The sequence below is a fragment of the Astatotilapia calliptera genome, chromosome 1, assembly GCF_964374335.1.
Source record: "Astatotilapia calliptera chromosome 1, fAstCal68.1, whole genome shotgun sequence".
NCBI lineage: Eukaryota > Metazoa > Chordata > Actinopteri > Cichliformes > Cichlidae > Astatotilapia > Astatotilapia calliptera.
The window spans coordinates 18,631,254-18,651,080 of record NC_137422.1 but is presented as its reverse complement, the minus strand read 5'-3'; the positions used below and the strand labels follow the sequence as shown (position 1 = coordinate 18,651,080).

At 42.9% G+C, this 19,827-nt stretch overlaps 1 long non-coding RNA gene across 1 annotated transcript; it reads left to right on the top strand.

The window, feature by feature from the left end:
- The first annotated feature begins 227 nt into the window (after positions 1-227).
- LOC113020317 (uncharacterized) lies at positions 228-2,627 on the top strand. The gene is made up of 3 exons (XR_003272181.2): positions 228-696; positions 774-922; positions 1,005-2,627. It is a non-coding gene; the product is annotated as an uncharacterized LOC113020317 (long non-coding RNA).
- The last annotated feature ends 17,200 nt before the right edge of the window (positions 2,628-19,827 follow it).

Sequence of the window (19,827 nt, the reverse complement as noted above, 5' to 3'; positions counted from 1 at the left end):
GGTTATTTTTCAGTTCTCTGAACACTCAGATAAATCAAAAATATGTTTTCCTTCTCCAAGGTTAAAGAAGAATTAAACCAATACTGTGTGCTTTAAGAGGCAAATAGAAAGTTACTACAGCACTGAGTCTGTCTTCACTCCAGCATTTGGCCTCTCCTCTATAATGCTCTTTTCACTGAAGATGGGTCAGATATAGCGTGCATGTCATCATCATCCAGTGAGAAACACACTTGTGTATTTGTGTTCATAGAGTAAGAACGTGGTAAACAAAATATATGCTGGATCTTCATGAGCTTTAGACCTACAGTGTCAATGTCACTCCTTATAATCTGGTGAGTGAGGTCAACCTGTAGTTTAAGATACATACGCGTGTTACAGCTATTTGGAATGTACAATAAGACAGCCATAATTTTTATTATAGTGCCTAGTAGCAGCAAAATTGCACAAAAAATAAAAATCTTATGTGTTGTGTATGTAATTCATATATACTTGGCTTTTAGCTTAGCGAGAGAGAAAGCATTTTCACAACAACTGTCATGGTCCGCGGCCCGGCGTCCGAGGTGCTGATGGGATGCCCACTCCCGTGGGCGTGGCTGCTAACTCCACACCTGCATCCCATCCCGGGCGATCACCAGGTGGACTATTTAATCCTGCCCAGCCTGCTGCTCCACGCCAGTCCGTAGTCGTCCTTCAGCGGTAACGTACACCTGCGGGAAAGCCCTTATGCAAACCTATCCGTGTGAACTAACACTAACTCTGCCTTGTATACTCAGATCACAGCTCGGCGTGTTTGAGCCACCAGCCTGTCCACCTGCCTGTCCGGAATTTGGATCACAATCAGCCCCAGCCGCCTCGACCTTTCTGAACCTTCTCCCCACGGACCCTCACCCCTCCCTCCGGTTCCCTCGGCCCCGCTATCATCGTAAGACGCGTACTCTACTTCCCCTCGTATGCTGCCGTTTTCCCCGCATCCCAATAATCCTTTTTTCCTTTTTCTGTTTCAGCCTCCCACAGTCCCGCTCTCGGCGTTCCTGCGCGATTCACCTCCCGGTCCCTCGGTTTTTCTGGTTCCGTGCGTTTTTTTCCCTTCTACCCTCCCGGGACACCCTCAGTTATAATAAAGTTTATTTTTTGTTCTCTCGTACCGCTGTGTGTGTGTTCTGCTCCTGGGTCCAGCTTGTGCGTGGAACTTCGGTTCATGACAACAACAGTCGTCTCATGCCTTTCACCGAAAGGGAAATACCCGCAGAAAGGGTCCGGCTCAAACTATCACCTTCGTGCTTAACCTGGTTCCTCAGTGAAAGACCCTGATAACTGGCAGCTCTGTCTCCCATTTTACTTTCAGAAACTCTAAAAAAACAAACAAACAAACATAAGGGAGCCTGCACCCTGAGACTGACGCGCTCATTCGTGTAATAGGATACTACGGTCTCTAAGGAGACAGGAGGAATATACGAGTGATTGCAATCGTTAATTTTTTTTGTCACTGCAATAAATGATACCAAGCTGTCATGCGCAGATAAAGTAAAAAGCAATAGAAAAAATGGCATTAAACATGAATTAGGCTCCTACTGAATGTACGTCAAGGTCTGCGTTGACATTCATTCCCGTCAATAGGGTGATCTTTCTGCTAAGGCCAGTCAATCACATTCATTATGTAGCTAAAGTGTTCTCACAAGGCTACAGCCATTGTGCCACATTTTGCACCCTGCCACATGTATTATGCTCATGACATGGCTCTTTACCATCTTCACATTTTCATCCCGATAGCCACTGAGCAACACTGAATACAGCTTTGCATGTTCAACCTCAAGCTATGGAAACGCAATATACAAAAGTGCAACTTGGAGAGTTCTGAAACATGCAGTGCGCTCAAGGCAGCACAAAATTAAATAACTCAGTCTCACTGGACAGCTAACTATCCTTAGCTTCTTAGTTTTCAGTGTGCAAACATGCCCCTCACATACAAATGCAGCGTGAAATACGTATTTGATCAGACACAAAAAAAGACGGGATGACCCTGATGTTTTGCGGTGCAGGATTTATTTTGTGTACTGTGAATTTATTCATTTAGTTTGTTTTGTTCTTGCTGGGACCGCTGGTCTTAAAATGAAATTAGCAAAACAAATCAACCATATGATGAGCAGGCTTGCTGATTGCTGCTGTTTTTCCCCCTTATTTTTATTGGCATTTTTGCCCTCCTTCCCTTCTTTCCTCCTGAAGTTGCAGCTTTCTCGCCACAAGGGTCCCTGTGGACTAGACCAGATGTTCCAGGCAGCACACTTCCCCACTCTCTGCCTCATGGAATATTCATGGGCAACCAGGCACCACAGCACAGCACAGACCAGAGACCATTTATTTATTTATTTCATCACCCCGCTGCCTGCCTGTATAATGCACAACAACAGTTCACCATACAAGAGCGTCCTCTCACCTTCCCGTTTCTCCTCAGCCCCTTCCTATCATTTTCAGTGTTTTCCTTTCCTTGACAGGATAAATAAACATGTCTTGGTCTGTATTCACTTTGTTTTTCTTACCTTCCCTTACCCTGCTCTTGATTTCTCTGTCTTTCTACTGAGCTTCTCCTGTCTCTCTCTGTCAGTTTTATTAGGCAGATGGGTGGGGCGTGAAGAGAGTGTTGAATAACTGATGTTTGTGAATCCTAATGGTGGTGCTTAAATACAATGCCATTATTTACAACCCTGCCTAATGCATTTGGACACTTAAATTCTTTGTTTGGTGGTGATAATTGGGCTAAATGCTCTACAGTAATGCATCCTGTTAGCGGCATGTTTTTCATGATGGATCAGCTTGTTGTTTGGACAAAGGTTTGGAGGCAATTATTTATCGATAGAAGCCCAAGTAACATTTATAATCTGCCTCACTTGCAGAGTGATGGTACTCCAAATTATTACCCAAGAAACCAAGAAAATGCACCGATATGATGTGCTTCTTAACCAGGAAAAACAAAAGTGTGTGGAGGGGGGTGTAGAACTGTTTTCAAGGAAGCCTATTCCAGGATTAGAAAACAAGCGCTAAAGGAGAGAAAAAGAGCCTTTTCTTTTTTTTAGATGTGCAAAGACAGACCAGCTTTCTGGGTACAAAAGGAGGCAGGAAGGCAGGGAGCCAGGCGGTACCTCTGCTCCACTTGACTGCGGTCCAAAATGACAGCTGACGGCTGCCGCGCAGACATCATGGACGAGCAGATGTGGCGGCAGCTTTCCAAGTGCAGCAACACTTCATCCCTCGTTTCTTTCTCTCTATTCCCCTGTTCTTTTTCTTGTTTGCATTGTTTCCCTCCCTCTTCTCTGGTTTAAAATAAGAAAAAAAAAAACAGGCAAGTCTATCTGGTTGCTCCATTACCATCTCTCCCTGCATGCCTCATTCATCTTTTCCTTCTGCAACAGTTTATCTACGTGTTTAATTACACACTTCGATTTTTCCTTTTCCCTATACAGTAAAAATTGTGAAAGACGTAACAAGACGACGCCTGTGTTTAAGTAAGAGATTCTTCTGAAGCCGAGCATTTGTTTAGTTTCAGAGACAGATCCCCCTGCAGTCTCCCAGCATGCACCTGTGGTAAAGAGGTTATTCAGCTCTCTGCCAGCTGAGGCACAGCTGACTACTCTCTGGCCCACATCCGGCACCATTTCCACTCTAGCTAATCAAAATTGCTTTTACATTCTCAGCTAATTAGCTGCTAATATAATTTTTCAATTATTAGCTACAAACATTGCAAACATTTGGCTGTGAATGCTACATTGAATGTCCTTCTCTATCCCCTGTTTTTTTACTTTGATTTTCTCTGCCTGCGTGAGCGTGCGTATCTCTATCGCCAATCTCTTCACAGTTAGACTTTCTTGTGATCATTCAGTGTTTGCGGTTTCCTCGGCTCCGTAAGATATAAACCCCACACGGCAGCGGGGAAAGAAAGCAGGGATCCTCAGCGGGATGAGTTTATCGGGAGTGTAGGTCAACTAGGCCAGTTAATAATGCTGTTATCTGGGAGGCAAGGAGGAGAAGGAGGGAGGCAAGACGATGTGGGATAAGAGGGGGAGAGGGACCGAAGAGTGCAGGGAGGAAATAAAAGCAAATAAAAGAGGATGATGAAGGATTGAAAAGGAGGGAGGTACAGTGAAGAGAGGACAAGAAGAGGGGGATGCAGGAAAGGAAGGAGGGAGGGAATTAGCCCATGGTTCAAAAAGAGCTATGCCCACAGAGAGAGAGAGGGAGCACTGCTGGGTCTATGCAGGGGGTGGTGGGGCAGGTGAAAGTCTGGAGGGCTGTGTATATGTGTCTGTGCGAGTGTATGCACGCATGTGGCTGTGTTTTCTTTGTGTGCAGTATGCAAAGGTAGGTCTGCCATATTCAATATTCCCGTCAGCCAGGACTTAGAATACCAAAACAACCTGTCTGGGAGTATACAGATGCTCCTGCCTCTCTGCACCTTCCTCTCCCCACCACTCCTCCTCTACCTCCTTTGCTTTGTTTTCTCCCTTTGCACCGCTCACGCATATGGCTCACCATTTCAGCTGCTATCCCTCTGACAAAACAGATATTTGCTTCTAATGGGAGGGGGTTTAAGATTGAATCAAACATTTGTTTCAAGAGATCATAACGTGGCGCGCTAATGGATAAATAGTGCTAGTGCAACAAAGGCGACATAGATCTCAGCAGTTGCACAGATGTTGACTGTTGTAGCAGAGACAATTCACACATTTTGATCTATGTCACTGCTGGCGAGTAAAAGTAAAAGAGCGTTTGTCGCTGAAGGCACAACTTTGCGGAGATAAGAAAGCAACAAGGTTTGAGATCTCTTGTGTACAAATGTGAAAAAACAACAAAACAGGATTTGTTTTGCACTCGCACCTACTGTGGGTTTGAATAGGGGGAAAAACAACATTGTATCATTTCTGTGGATTTCTCATTTCTGCTCCCTCTCACATTTAGAAAACCTCATAAGATATGCTTGTAGTGTTGAGAAGAAGGCATGCTCCGCAGAACAAATGGTGTTAATTTGCCGCGCCTCTCTGAAGCTGCACATTAGAGAGAAGCCTTCAGGGAGAGAGTGAGGGAGGAGGAGATATGGGGTTGAGGGTGGCGGAGGAAGGTGGGGAGAGGATGGAGGGAGGAGGAGGAGGAGGCAGCAGCTGTGCTGGAATTAATGTCTGCATGCCAAATTAGAAACACCATGCATCTCCGTCAGAGACTCGGGGAAGAAAAAAAGGAAGAAAGGGAGGGAAGGGAGAGAAAGAAGGAGAAATAGAAAGGGAGTGAGCAACAGACACAAACATGATAGATAGATAGATAGATAGATAGATAGATAGATAGATAGATAGATAGATAGATAGATAGATAGATAGATAGATGCCTCTGTCCTGTCTGCTGCATTGGGAGGTTGAGTCTACGTGTTTGTGTGTGTGAGTGAACTGATGTGTCGTTGATGGAACACTCTTACAACAGAGGTGCAAGGCAGGTGGGGGACACCAGTCCCAGTGGTGCCCTCTAGGGACAGAGCATGCATTTGACTATCAGGCAGGGGATCAATAATGAGAGTACAGGCTCTCTCTAATGATAGCTGCAGGCCACGGGGCCAGAGGCCTCAGGGTACAGAGCTGGCAGAACAGTCCTCATGAATACAGGATCGGACTGGAGTAAACTTTGTGTGTGTGTGTGTGTGTGTGTGTGTGTGTGTGTGTGTGTGTGTGTGTGTGTGTGTGTGTGTGTGTGTATGGGCCAATATGGTTGAGAAGTATGTCAGATGAAGGACACAGAGAGCAGATGGCTGGTTGGAGCAGTATGAACACCTCACCTCATCTCTGCCTGTGCATCATTCAATGTGAAATTTTTCCTCTGCAGCATGACTCAATACACCTCACTGCTCACTCCCTTCTCGACTCCACAGAACCGCTGAATCCCAGAGTAAACTCATGTTGAGCCTCTGCATTGGTGATGTGTGCACAACGCTTTCGCTACCCTAAAGTTGTCTCTAAAGTTTTAGATTTATACCTTTTTCACCGAGTGATGGATCCCTGCTATAAAAGCACAAATGCATGCCTGCTTAGCGCTTTAATGCATTATTTGAGTGCAGGTGTCTAGTCAGAACTTCACAGATCCTCACAGATACGTGCTGCAGCAGGTCACATAGCAGAGGAAGCATATAGAGAGACAAGAACAACATACTCATTAGCTCATTTCTGTTTTTTTCCCTGTTTCTCCACTGAGCTAAATTAACCATCCCATTTCTCTTCTTTGTGTGTCCTCTGCAGAAACAAAGCCATGTTGCCCCCCCCCACACACACACGCCCCTCTTCCCATCACCCTTCCCTCCCTCCCACCCTGCCTCGCTTTCCCTCTTTACTCCCCACCCATCCTGTCATTGTGAGGTGTGCGTCTCCTGTCTGACCGTGTACTCCCCCTCTCCTTACCCCCAACATCACACCCCCCTCTACACCCCCACCCCACGCCTCCAACTATTCCATTTCTACCTTACCCCAACCCCCTTTGCTCCCCAAGCACCCCCCCTCTCTCTCATCCTCTCTCTCTCTCCCCACCCTGCCTTCCAATCACCCCCCGGGAGGTGACATCTGCCGGGATGCGCTCGGCTGGTTCCAGATGCACCGCTGCCTCTTCCACCACCGCCGCAGCCACCGCCACCCGAGCGAGTGAGTGAGCGAACGACACCCCAGCACTCATTTCAATTCCATCACCCTCTCCCAATCATCTTGCCTCTCCCCAGTGCAACATTAACGAGCCTCTTTCATTTGAATACATAATTAGCCGCCCGAGCACTCTGCTTCACTAATTTTGAGACAAAAGGATGGAGGAGACGAGGGGGTGGGGGGGTTGGGTGGGATTTGAGGGCGAAAGGGTGGGGGTGGCATGTGGGATGAAGAGGATGAGGCAAATAATGATAACAAAAAAAAAAAAAAAGAAAAACATTTGCATTTTAATTTGAAAGCAGAGGGGGGACTGATTTTTTTTCTTTGTCTTTGTCTCCTTTCTTTTGCCCTTGCTCTCTTTATTATATCTGCTTTTGGGATTTTAAAATCAGTTTTCTTCTGCATACTATTTCACACTATTTTAATGTGACTACACACGCCTTTAAGTTGTTCCTAGTGCTCTCTGTATGTATCTGTAAATGACAATACATGCGTGTGTGTGGGTTTGTGTGTGTCTGAATCCATCACCAGCCCTTAGGGCATGCAGCACTCCCAAGCCAAAATAAACCTCACTTACTCCTGCACAATAAATCATTCTTCTCAATGAGCTGAAGCCAGCTGAGACACCCCTTAGTGCATTACAATATCATCTAGCTACATTCAATAAACATTGCTCCTATTGCCCTCACTGTGGGTGATTTCTGTTTGCTAGAAATAGGGGCCTTGAGGCTTTTCCAGTAGACTGACAGCACATTCAAATACAGAGGAACATGCGTCAGGGCTATATCGTAGTAATCCTGACTTACAATTGAGTTACAATTATGAACTGGAGCTCCATTTGCTCTTTTGTATACTGGCATATGTTTATGTAGAGAGAGTATATTAGACGTGCCTATAAAGGAGATCGAAGGGAGGAGATAAAGAAATGAAAGAATGTGAGTTAAAAGCAAAAAATACAGGGGGTGGGGCAGAGAAAGAGACAGCAAATAGAGAAGATGATCAGTTTTACTCTGTGTAGATGTGTCCTGTGAAAGTGTTGTCGTCTCTCGCTCTTCCTTCTTGGTGGTGTGCCAGGGTTGGCCTCCTGTCAGCCATCGGGAGAGCCAAATGACAGCTTTGATCCTATTAGGATCAGCGCCAAATCAACACTTTGCTCATTAAGAGGCTGCACACGCCAGCTAGCAACGCACCCGCCTTCAATGTGGCTCTGTAGCCGACCCTCTGTGCCAACCATCCATGCCCTGTGAGTGCCAGACTCACCTGTCATCACTGGGTGAACCCGACAGCATGGAGGGAAACACTTTGCTGAGTCAGTGCTGATTCAGCAGACTTTAAATTACACAATCTGCCTCCTTTCTTTGTGTGTTCTGTGTAGAAAATGTGAGGCCAGTAAGCTAATAACAATAAAAACCTTTTCTTGTTCCCCATTTCTCAGTGTATGTAGTATATTTCTCATTTCTCCATTCCTGCTCCTTTCCCCCTACAACAGAAATGTGTTCCTAGCTGTACAAACCTCACCCATCCCAAGCTTTTCCCAACACTCCCCAAGTCTTGTAATGTGTATATGTCCAAAGTACAGTGGTGAGTTCAAATGGACTGCATCTTAAGAAAACACCAGTAAATACAAAAAAAATAAAAAAAATGCTGCAAAAGGACACAAGTCAAGATCAAAATAGAAAGAAAAAATTCAAAATTTTTAAAAAGGTCATGAAACAAAACGGAAGTGTTTTTGTGGAGACAGTAATGTGACAGAAGGGCAGCTGAGAGCTTACAGAGATCTACAGCATTATATGAATCATGTGATTAAAAGACATTACCTTGTATCTTTTTCTCCCTGACAACTCCAATAAACCCTCTGCTCCTTTTAAGTGGGTCTCATTATAATCCTTTGTATGTTTTCCTCTCTGCCACACACACACAGCTGTCATAGTCCGTCATGTTATTGTGTCCCCAGAAACACTTCCGCTGCGTTTTCTGAGATTTTCTTTCTTCTTTTGTTGTTTTTTATCCTTTTCCTGCTGTGTTTTATTCAACTTCTGATATGGGTTTTTTTGCGCTTTCGCAGACGTTTTTCTATTTGCTGGTGTTTTCATTCGTACTCCATTTGACCTTTCAGAGCCACTGTAGTAAAGCTGCTACTCCCGTGTGAAAATAGAGCAGATTTTTGGTTATTTGAGATCACACTGACACAGCTACAAACAGTGGTGAAAGAGCTAAATCTCTTCTTTGTCCTGTTTTGATTTGAAAGGAACAGACCCATCGCAACAAACGCTTTAGTGTTAATTAGCGATCAGCACAGATTAAAAGCAAGAAGGGATCCATTGCTCGTTACGCCATTTTATCTAGTAAAGGCTTGAATCTGTTTACAATCACTGCACTCTTTGACTCATCCATATCGGTGCTCACAGATGTTTGCACAAGCTTCCCTATGACTCATCAACCAATCTGTCCGCTAATGGAAAACTGCAGGTGACTGTGCCTTTTTATTGATCAGTATTGGCTATTGACAGGCTGAAGGCTAGATCAAGAAGGTCAGGGCACGGAGTTCCCATTAAGATGAGAGACAAACAAGTGTAGAAGAAATGAAAGCTCAGCTCCACCTTATTCACTTCCTGACCCCAACCTTTATTTGACACAACTGACCTCTACCTGAGCAATAGACAAATAGATTGTTGCTATTTCACTGCCCAACTGAGCGTTAAACGCTGCTGTCACATAGACCATCACTCAAGAAAAAAGTATATAGACACTTAGCCCAGTGATTCAGATTCAGACTGAAAAATGTTTTTAAAAAGAATCCAGCACAGACTTTATATGTGAGACTGGGTTCTGCTATTTTTTTTAGCAATTCATACTGTGCTGCCTTGTCAGTATTACTGAGGTAACCATCCATCTATCCTAATTTATATTTTTATACATAAAAAACACACTCTGTCACTCTATCTCTGTTATTCACTGTCAGGTTAGCTATGTTTTGGAGTTGTCTTTGTTAATAATTTTCACTTAAGGATTCCCCATATTGTTATGAAAGGGTTAAGTCCATTTTCAGTGTGTTGTCTGCTCCGCATCAATGTACATTATGTACTCCTAATTTGCATACTGCAGCGCGAGCTCAATTAAAATGAACTTTTAATTTCTTACAAGTAAATTAGTTTTGCATGCGATGCGTGCAAATGTCGGGATAATGGGTGCTTTTTAATGAGCTCACAAGCTGAGTGCACCCGATCAACTCCCGGGGTGGAGGAGAATGACGCGAGGGACACAGCACCCAACCACCTTACCTCACTGTCACCCCCCCTTCCTCCCCCCCCCCTTTTTTTTAGCATCACCAACTATGTTACAGACCTAGCTTTTGTGTTGCTCCCTGTCTTCAGCCTGTTCTTACAGACTTTTCTCCCGCTTTCTGGCACATCATACCTCTGTCTCCGTGTGTTTCTGACCGAGGCTTTCAACTTCTCTCCACGAACTCTCGCTCTTTCTTACCTCTCATCACTGGATGCACTTTCCCTCCCTCTAGTCCGCTCCTCCCAAAGCCCTAATTCATTTTCCCCTCCTGCTGCTCCCCTCTAGGGTGCAGAGGTGGTCTTTGTGTGCTGAGTGCTGCTGATGTCAGGACTGCTGAACAGGTGCGCAGACAGAAAGAGTCCCGTTGTTGTGGCACGATGGCTGCGTAAACAAACGCACCAGAGGTCCATGCCACATTGTCCTGTCACACACGCACACACACACACGCGCACACACACACACACACACACACGCACACACACACACACACACAGATTCAACAGAATCACACCTTCAGATATCTAACATCTCAGTTCAGAGGAGAAGTGCAGAATTGAGTTTAAGATGGCTTGGAGCGGGACACACAAATCTGCTTCACAATGATGAAGCCACACACACGCACAATCACTGGCGACACACAATGATGAAGCGACCCACACATCCACCTGCAAGCACACACGCTATTAGAGCAGAAAGTGTGTCGCCACGGTGTGACCCTCGCTGTGCTGCAGGTGCTCTCTGTATGAACAGCCACAGGCCAAGAAGCTGCTGAAGGATTATCTGAGAGCCACTGCCCTCACCACACACACACACACACACACACACACACACACACACACACACACACACACACACACACACACACTGCTATGAAAACTTTGCGATCAACTCCTTCATTCACTTTTCTATTCTCACTTTCTCTGCCCTCCTCTTCTTTGTTATGTCTCTTTCATCCTCTCTCCTAGCGTCAGTTTCTTTTCTCAAAGTCTTCTTCTTGTCTCACTAACATCCTCTCTTCTTATCGCCCTCTGGCTCTCCCTCTTACCCTCCTTCCCTCCCCTCCATCTTTTTCTCCATCCCTTTCAGCCCTTCTCCATCATCCCATTCTGCCCTTACTCTCATGCTTGTTTTCCTCCCTTCCCTCCTCCACTGTGCTGCACAGCTGTGCAGAGGCAGATTAGTGTGTTAGTACCTGTGAGGCAGAGGCACGGCAAGCTGCATGCTAAAACCCAATCAGCTAATGTTGATAAAGGAGGCGGGGTACGGACATCTGTTCACACAAAACACAAAACTCATTTGAATCACAAGATGAAATGACTCACATCTGCTGAATTGGAAAATATCTTTTTTCCCTCCTTGTTTTAATTTGGGTGGAGGCGGGTGTACTCCAGATGCCAGGGTGACATGCTGAGTGACAGGCGCCCAGCACACAAGAGGAATATATCTGTGTGTTTATGTCTGTGTAAAAGTATGTTTGTGATTTTCATGAACATATTTGTATGTTATTCTCAAGATTTTTTTTATAGAACTGGTGCAGCTACTCACAACAAGACGAACATATTTTCACGTTGAGGAATGTTTTCTATCATGTGTAGCCTGTGTGGGTTTATGTCAATGCTGAGTGCAAATCAAACAGTGATGGTAAAAAAAAAAAAAAAAAAGAAATATTCAATTAATCTTTCTCTGGAGTTGAAGGCTACAGCACTTTTGGACTTATGTGGACACTTTCTAAGAATTGATGCAGGAAATCACAGATATCACCTGTTATAGCTTTTAAAATCATAATAATAATCAGAGATTGGCAGTAACGTGTTACTGTAATCTGATTACTTTTTCAAGTAACGAGTAAAGTAAGGGATTACTATTGCAAAAACGGTAATTAGATTACCGTTACTTTCCCGTAGGAACGCTGCATTACTGTAACTTCTGTCGGTGCTGTGCTTTTTTGGAAATCGAATTTCCCAGAGGAACCCACCCGAGGGATTAATAAAGTTCTATCTAATCTATCTAATCTAATCTAATCTAATCTAATCTACTAAAACCATGAGTTTTTTGCGAGAATGTCTCATGACAGTGACGTAAGCGAGTGCGACATTCGTGACAACAGCTGTGTGCAGATCAACAATGGATAATATATCGAGTGCGGGAGAGAGTATGAGCGTGCAGCCTTTAAAGCGTGGAAGTACTGACCTTACTTTGAGTTTGATTCCATAAAAAGTGACAAAAACATTAGTGTCCGTTGTGCGTGGGAAGAAAACTTCTTTTTACAGGGAAAAAAACCCCCTAAACTTCCAAGTAAGCACCGAGTGCGCAACGACGTAATGGGAAACTCACAGAGAAACTCGCGGATTCTTCAACTGACCGCGGCACACCTGCACCAGGGTAAACCTCCGCCTACCCTACTCCTGTTTTACAGGTGAAAATAGAGCAACAGGACCGCTGAGTCTTTGACTTTATTTATTTTCTGCTGTGTTTTACTTGCATCTATTTGAAAGACTGAGTGTAAACACAAAAAATATTTTATTTTATGTGCTGGAATGTGTAGAAAATAGGTTTAAATGTTAAACTAATTTATTCAAGTCAGAGAATGGTGCATATAATTTAATTTTTGCTTGATGCATAAAGTTAAAAGATTAAAACTAATAAAACAAGTTTTAAAAAGAGACTTTTCCATTTGATTACATTTTGTATGATGGATTATGTAGAAAAAGTAGAATTGAGCTGAAAGATCTATCGCTTTATCACCTATTCAGGTTGTAAATCGTGTTTTTAAAAAGTAACTAAGTAACTAAGTAATTAATTACTTTTGAAAATAAGTAATCAGCAAAGCAACGGGATTACTTTTTGGGGGGAGTAATCAGTAATTAGTTACTGATTACTTTTTTCAAGTAACTTGACCAACACTGATAATAATACAAAAAACGAGAACCTCAACGCATGTCACGGTTTGACTTGACTGGATTTGGGTGTGGTAAGGTACAAGCAGCTAATGTAGCCTCACGACTACTCCAGAGATGACGGGAAGGCTACAAGAGGCTGAAAGATGAGACTGGCTCCAAAAGCCAATCCCCATAGATCCCCATTAATGTGACAGCTGCTTAGTTCTATTATGAGAGCAATAAATCACAAGAGCATGAAATATGAATTAAAAAATAAAAGAACCTGTCAAAAAATAGATGACCCTTTAGATATGCAGTGTGATGTTTCTGTCCTTTGATTTATCTGATTGTAAAACATCATATTCACAACGCTTTTGTCAAATCAAAGGTCTTCCCAGAGTATTTTTGTGAATGTTTTCCAACCATAAAAATGATCAACAGTTGTCATAACAGTTGTGAGGAATGCTTTTTTAATACTATCGTCTAAACAAGGATGATTTTGTTTGATGTGTGCAATGAGTCGGACCTGCTCAAGACGGCAGAGTCTGCGAGTTGGTGGGTGTTTCACTGCAGTCCTAGCAGATGTTAGCATAAAGTGCGTCTGCAGATGTTTTGAAAATATTTCAAAGACATTTGTTTATTAGACGTTTTTATTGGCATTTTATTGTCAATTAAATCAAACACTTAAAAATAAAGACCAGAGGGAACAACAAGAACTAAGAAACTTCTGAAATTAAACTTTCAGTTTTTGTGTAATTAACTATTAAAGATCTGCAGCATAGTTATTATTTTGTGTTGTACTCTTTGGATTATGGATAAATATCTGCACAAAGACAGCCAATTATTAAGCGAACGATAAATAATGACGACAGAGTCACCCGAAGGAGCAGAGCAAATATTAAATAACAACCCTGCAAAAACATCTCTGAGCAGCTAAACAAGACACAGATCATGAAAAGGGGATTTAATGTAATTACAAGTTGCCTTTTATTTGACAACTGTGAGTCATTCTTAACTGGATTCTAGTATATAAATACATCATTAATGAAAATGTAGCCTCACACAGCTTTATTAATACAAATAAAGTTATAACCATTGAAAATATTGTGTGTTAAAAAGGTCCGTATATCTGAGACTACTTGCTGCAGTATGGCTGTCAGATTTTTTCCTCTTGCTCAAGGTCTTCTTGTTTGTTCATGCATTTTGCATTCATGTCTGTATCTGATGGTTTTCTGATGGCTTGTATGAGCCGTTCCCAGTGGATGCACGCGAGCTCGAAGCACGCATATTTCCTTCGTACATGAATGGCGATTGCCGCAGCTCTTCCAATAACTATAATTTACATTAAATTTGAAATTAGTTTTGCAAATTTTTTTCCCTCTCTGTAATTATGACAGCAGTTGGTGCGAAGTCAAGCTGCACACATTAATTTTAAAAGCTTTTTACTTTTAAATCCGTCTGAACTTTATTGCAGTTTTTCTGTTGTTAAGCATACATGAATTTATTGCCCCAGAGGGGGAAAAAAGACACTGACCGTGATGTGCTACAGTGTCAAAAAGCAATGACTGGTCTCTCAACCCATCTGTTCATCCAACAGCAGTCTTTTTCATGCACTTAAAGATTTTCATGGCAGTGTGTTTTTGGCACCAATAGACATTTTGATGCATCTTCTACAATCCAGGTAAGAAAATCCCAGAAAGATCATTCAGTTCATTTAGATTCATCGTTTTCAGTGGAAGAAACGTTTCATCACTCATCCAAGTGACGACAAATCTACGCCATAGCTTATGGTGTGACCCCTTTTATGCCTTAGCCTTTCATGCCATTCAATCATTGCAGGCTGTATCGAACCGACGTGTAGAAACGTTTCATAGGAGGTGCACGTCAGGTTACGTGGAATTTTTTGGTTTAAAGTTAAAAGGTGTTTCCGGTTAAATCATAATTTAATAACGCCCAAGTCTAAATTAGGGATTAACCTGTGGCTTAACCTAACCTAACTTGCATCACCCTAGAAATGCAACTACATGTCACGTCCACATTACTACTGCAGCTGGGCTGGTCAATACCATCCACTCCCCTTGTTAATTTCAAGCAAATTTCAGTTTCAGTGACATAATACAAGGAATAATAATCAATGTAATGAACAATAATCATAGCATCAAGAACTGAAAAATGTCCTGGAAGGCGATTGCTGAAACTTTCGGAATAGAAATGAAGGAATGTGCAAAGAACCTGGAAAAACTAGAGGGACAAATTTGTTTGCCTCCCAAAAAACTGACCACAACCTATTAGGGAAACAATTTTCCAGCCTGTTACTTCTTTCTATTTTTGTGCAAAGCTACCTGAAGCTTGTGCTATATTAACATAGTGATAAAATAATATCAGTAGATATTATTCTCTACTACAAACTGTAGTTTAACGTTTTCTTGAAAAATAATTATACACAGCTTGAATCTGAAGAAAAAGAAGAAAAAAAAAAATCTCTATTTTCTGTTGTCTACATTTTCGAGGGCGACTTTGCCTCCAAACAGGAAAATGTGTACAGTTGGGGGTTAAAGTGGATTCAGCAGGTGGGGAAACCCTTAAAATTGGTTGTAATGGCTCAGGGTGGGGAAAAGAATCATAAGTCAAAATAATTTCTATTGAGAGCTCCAATAGATTTTCTTAGCGTACAGGCTGTGATCAGCTGACCTGCTGCTCTTTGTGGATTTACACAACTTAATTAAACCAGATGGCAGCAGATGTTTCATGAATTGTCCTGGCCGATTTCCATCCTCTACACTGACAATACACTGTTTCTACTGTCTTTTTTCTAGTAGATAGTTAAAATTTACTGAATGGATCTCAGCATCATCAGCTACAATTCATGAGTCTCAGCTACACTTGATGTAATCTAATTCTGATCATGAAACCACAGCCACTCTGCATGAGTCACGCACACCGTTCTTTACTTTAAATCCATCACAGTACAGCAAACTAACCTGTTTATCTTGCACTAACATGCAACCTTTAAATAACAGTTGGCGTACCTCAGTTTGCTTTGGTGCTTATTTCACAATATGAAAAAACATAATGTTTTATGTACAGACCCAGTGTCTGATTTAAAAACATGAGGACTTACCTGTAAGCTTTAAATTTCCAGTTTATTAAATACCACTGAGCAGTTCTTACCTTTAAATCTAACCTCTCTTCTTCCTCTCCAATTCTGTGTTTCTTATCTTTCTCCATCTCTGAGTGAAGTTAGCTCTCTTTCTTTTCTCTCCCTGTGAAATACAGCAGCTGGACCTTTAGCTAGCAACACACTGTGAGACAAAACGCACACAAACAGTTTGTGTTTGCTGATGTTTGTTGAGCTCACAGAAACGCTGCATTTCAAATAATCTGCTACTTTAAAAAGTCACTCCCTTTATGCTCGCTCCTCTTCAGTAGGGCTAGCTAGATGCAGAAGTACCGCAGCTGCAACTTATGGAGACCTGCAGTCATTCCACTGTTGTGCCAAAAAAACAAAACAAAACCCCACTACTGTCCCACTTTTAACCCCTGACTTCGGCAAACGTCATCTCTATTTATGTGATATTCTCTGGTGATTAATACACGAACCGTGTTACTGTTTAGGCTCAAATCGGTTTGATGTTTGGAGGTGTAATAATACTTTCCTCAAATGCATTAGTGCAAAAGTAATGAGTAAGTAGTCAGAAAATAATACTCAAGTACAGATACCTGAAAACTCTACTTAAGTACAGTAACAAAGTATTGTACTTTGTTACTTCCCACCTCTGCACAAGGTCATACACATTTAAATACACATTTAAATACCGGCAACGATAACCACCACTTTTGTAGATTATGTCATAAGCTCTACAAAGATTCATTGCAGATGTTTATCAATCATAATGGTCATATGTACCACACACAGATAATACAATTACAAGATTTTTTTTTGGGGGGGGGGGGCATCTTCATCATTGAAGGAATGGCTGCAGGCCTGTAGGTGTAAATAGACTGCAGAGTCTGGGACTGATGAGGTAGCTCTTCTGTGTTGTGCCATCCATTTAGCCAGAGGTGCTTTGGTTTCCTCAATGTATAATTCATTGCAATCCTCTTGGCACTTAACATACGACATACACTATATTGCCCTGTTTCTGCCAGGGGACTCTGCTTGTGTTGGGAGGACCAATTTTTGGCATAGCCAATTTTTGTTGTTTGAAAGCCAAATGGGCATGGTGTTTTGAAAATATGCATCTCCGCTGTACTTACACTTAAGCAGCGGTTGTCCGTCCTCCCTTTTGGGTTTATTTGTGCCACTCCAAAAAAATAATTTGTGTCCACTATAAAGGAGAACATCACAGCCTGATACCTGCAGGTCTGACAGCAGCAGGTGTGTCACCCCTTTTGCTACCAACAGTCACCTCACTGTTCTGACACACAACACAAAACTATCCACAACACTACACACTAACTACACAAGACAACACATTAACTACACACTCCAAACACGCTAAACGTCACAAATCTCTCACATCTCAAAACTTTCTCTCTCTCTTTTTCTGCTGTCTCCCTCTCTCTCTCTCCCTCTCTCTCTCTTTTTCTGCTGTCTCTCTCTCTCTCTCTCTCTCTCTCTCACTCCTAAGAGGGAGGGGGGGGGGGGGGGGGGGGGTTGCTCATAAGCAGAGAGTGATTGCTGCGCTGTCCTTAGACAGTAAACGTGACAAAACGATTGAGGAAAAAACGCCGTGTATATATTGTTTATCATGACTCTGGTTTTACGTGGCCTATCAACACAATTTATAAACGATATCACCTTGTTGCTTTGTCTTTAAGTGGTCATGTGATTGGCTTACCACGACTACTTTATTCTTCCTCAGCCAAACAGCAGCACTCATGCTATTGTTTTGCCCCCTGAGCTCCAGGTGTTGTACCAAAAACAGCTTTAAGCGCGCAGCTGCTTAAAGTAGCGCCCAGATTACTTACAGCTACTTCCGTGCAACTGATATAAGATGCGGTAAGCTGAACACAGCTTCTGTTTGTTGAAAAATAGGACCGTATTTTCTTGTTAGTAACTGCAACGGCGTTGTAACGATAGGAATAGTAATTAGTTAGATTACTCGTTACTGAAAAAAGTAACGCCGTCAGTAACGCCGTTACTTGTAACGCCGTTACTTGTAACGCTGTTATTCCCATCACTGCAGAGAACCCAGAATAACCTTTAAGCATGTTGTAACTTTAGTGGGAACTAGACTCTTGCATTTCCTCTGGAGCCTCTGGTAGAAGACGTAGTAGATTCAATCTTTCATAGAAAGCAGTGCAGAGCTGTCAGGTGGGAGATTGGAGTTTAGATCTTGCATGAAACTTGAGGTTAATGTAATCGTTTTGTTGTTTGCACAACCTTTGTGCTAGTTCATAGTTCATAAATGTATGATGTTATATTCATTAAAAGTGTATATATATATCAATTTGTTAGAAATAGAGGTTTAAATGTCAAATATGCCAGTTAAACCCTTTTCATCTCCCAAAATACACTTTTTTTAATAACACAAAGCCATTGGATCTTTCACAATATAATAATACAATACAACAATACAATAATAAACACAATAATATTTACTAATGGATGATCCCCATGCAGTCTGCTATCTGCTTTTCTCCTTATCTCAGTCTCACTGTTTTAAAGGCTTTAAAAATTGCACCTGGTAGGCCTCCAAACCCCTGTGCACTAACAAACCTCCCTGACCAGCAGCAGCCCTGCATGGGTTCATCTCCCTGCTGTGCTGAACATTTGACTATTTACCACAGACAGAAATGTATCTGTGTGGTCATTGTGCTTGTTTCACTGTGTTTATGTGTAAGAGAGACACGAGGAGAATGGCAGAGAGAAAGGGACGAATTAAGAGGCAAAAGCCAGAAAAAGCTGGGGAGCGATTGAAAAAGATGGAAAGAGAGGCGGGATCACGGGGTCAGGATTGAAGTAGTCAAGCTCTCATCTCCACACAGCAGGGGGTCCATGACCAGCAGCCCTGCAATTACATAGCCATTTAGGACAAACACAGAGGCTTCAGCTTTACAGCACATAGCTTAAAACCAAGAGCCCTCCTCAGAACACATGTTAGAGGACCAGAGAAGGGCTTACATCATGTTTACACTAATGCTTGTAAGTCTGAGAACTTTAGTTTTCACTAATGCAAATCTTTTCTATCACCTAAATCAGACACTGTTGACAGCCATCATAAAAATAGATCAGTTTTGACACACTGGTCTCACATTTTAGTGTGAATATGGAAAATTACTTTATATATAGTGGATGGATCCATTAATGTATTCAGTTTAAATGTATTAAAATTCAATTTTTAACCCCATGCCTGCCTGGTTGTATTAAATCACATCACATCTGCACACAGGTGCATTATCCATCCATCCATCCTCATCCGCTTTGTCCGGGGCCGGGTCGCGGGGGCAGCAGCCTAAGCAAAGAGGCCCAGACCTCCCTCTCCCCAGCCACCTCCTCCAGCTTATCTGGGGGAATACCAAGGCGTTCCCAGGCCAGCCGAGAGATATAATCTCTCCAGCGTGTCCTGGGTCTGCCCCGGGGCCTCCTCCCGGTGGGACATGCCTGGAACACCTCACCCAGGAGGCGCCCAGGGGGCATCCTTGTCAGATGCCCGAACCACCTCAGCTGGCTCCTTTCGATGTGGAGCAGCAGCTGCTCTACTCTGAGCCCCTCCCGGATGGCCGAACTTCTCACCCTATCTCTAAGGGAGAGGCCAGCCACCCTTCGGAGGAAGCTCATTTCTGCCGCTTGTATCCGCGATCTCGTTCTTTCGGTCACTACCCACAGCTCGTGGCCATAGGTGAGGGTAGGGACGTAGATCGACCGGTAAATTGAGAGCTTCGCTTTTACACTCAGCTCCCTCTTCACCACGACGGACCGGTGCAGCGTCCGCATTATTGCAGCTGCAGCCCCAATCCGTCTGTCGATCTCCGGCTCCCTTCTCCCATCACTCGCG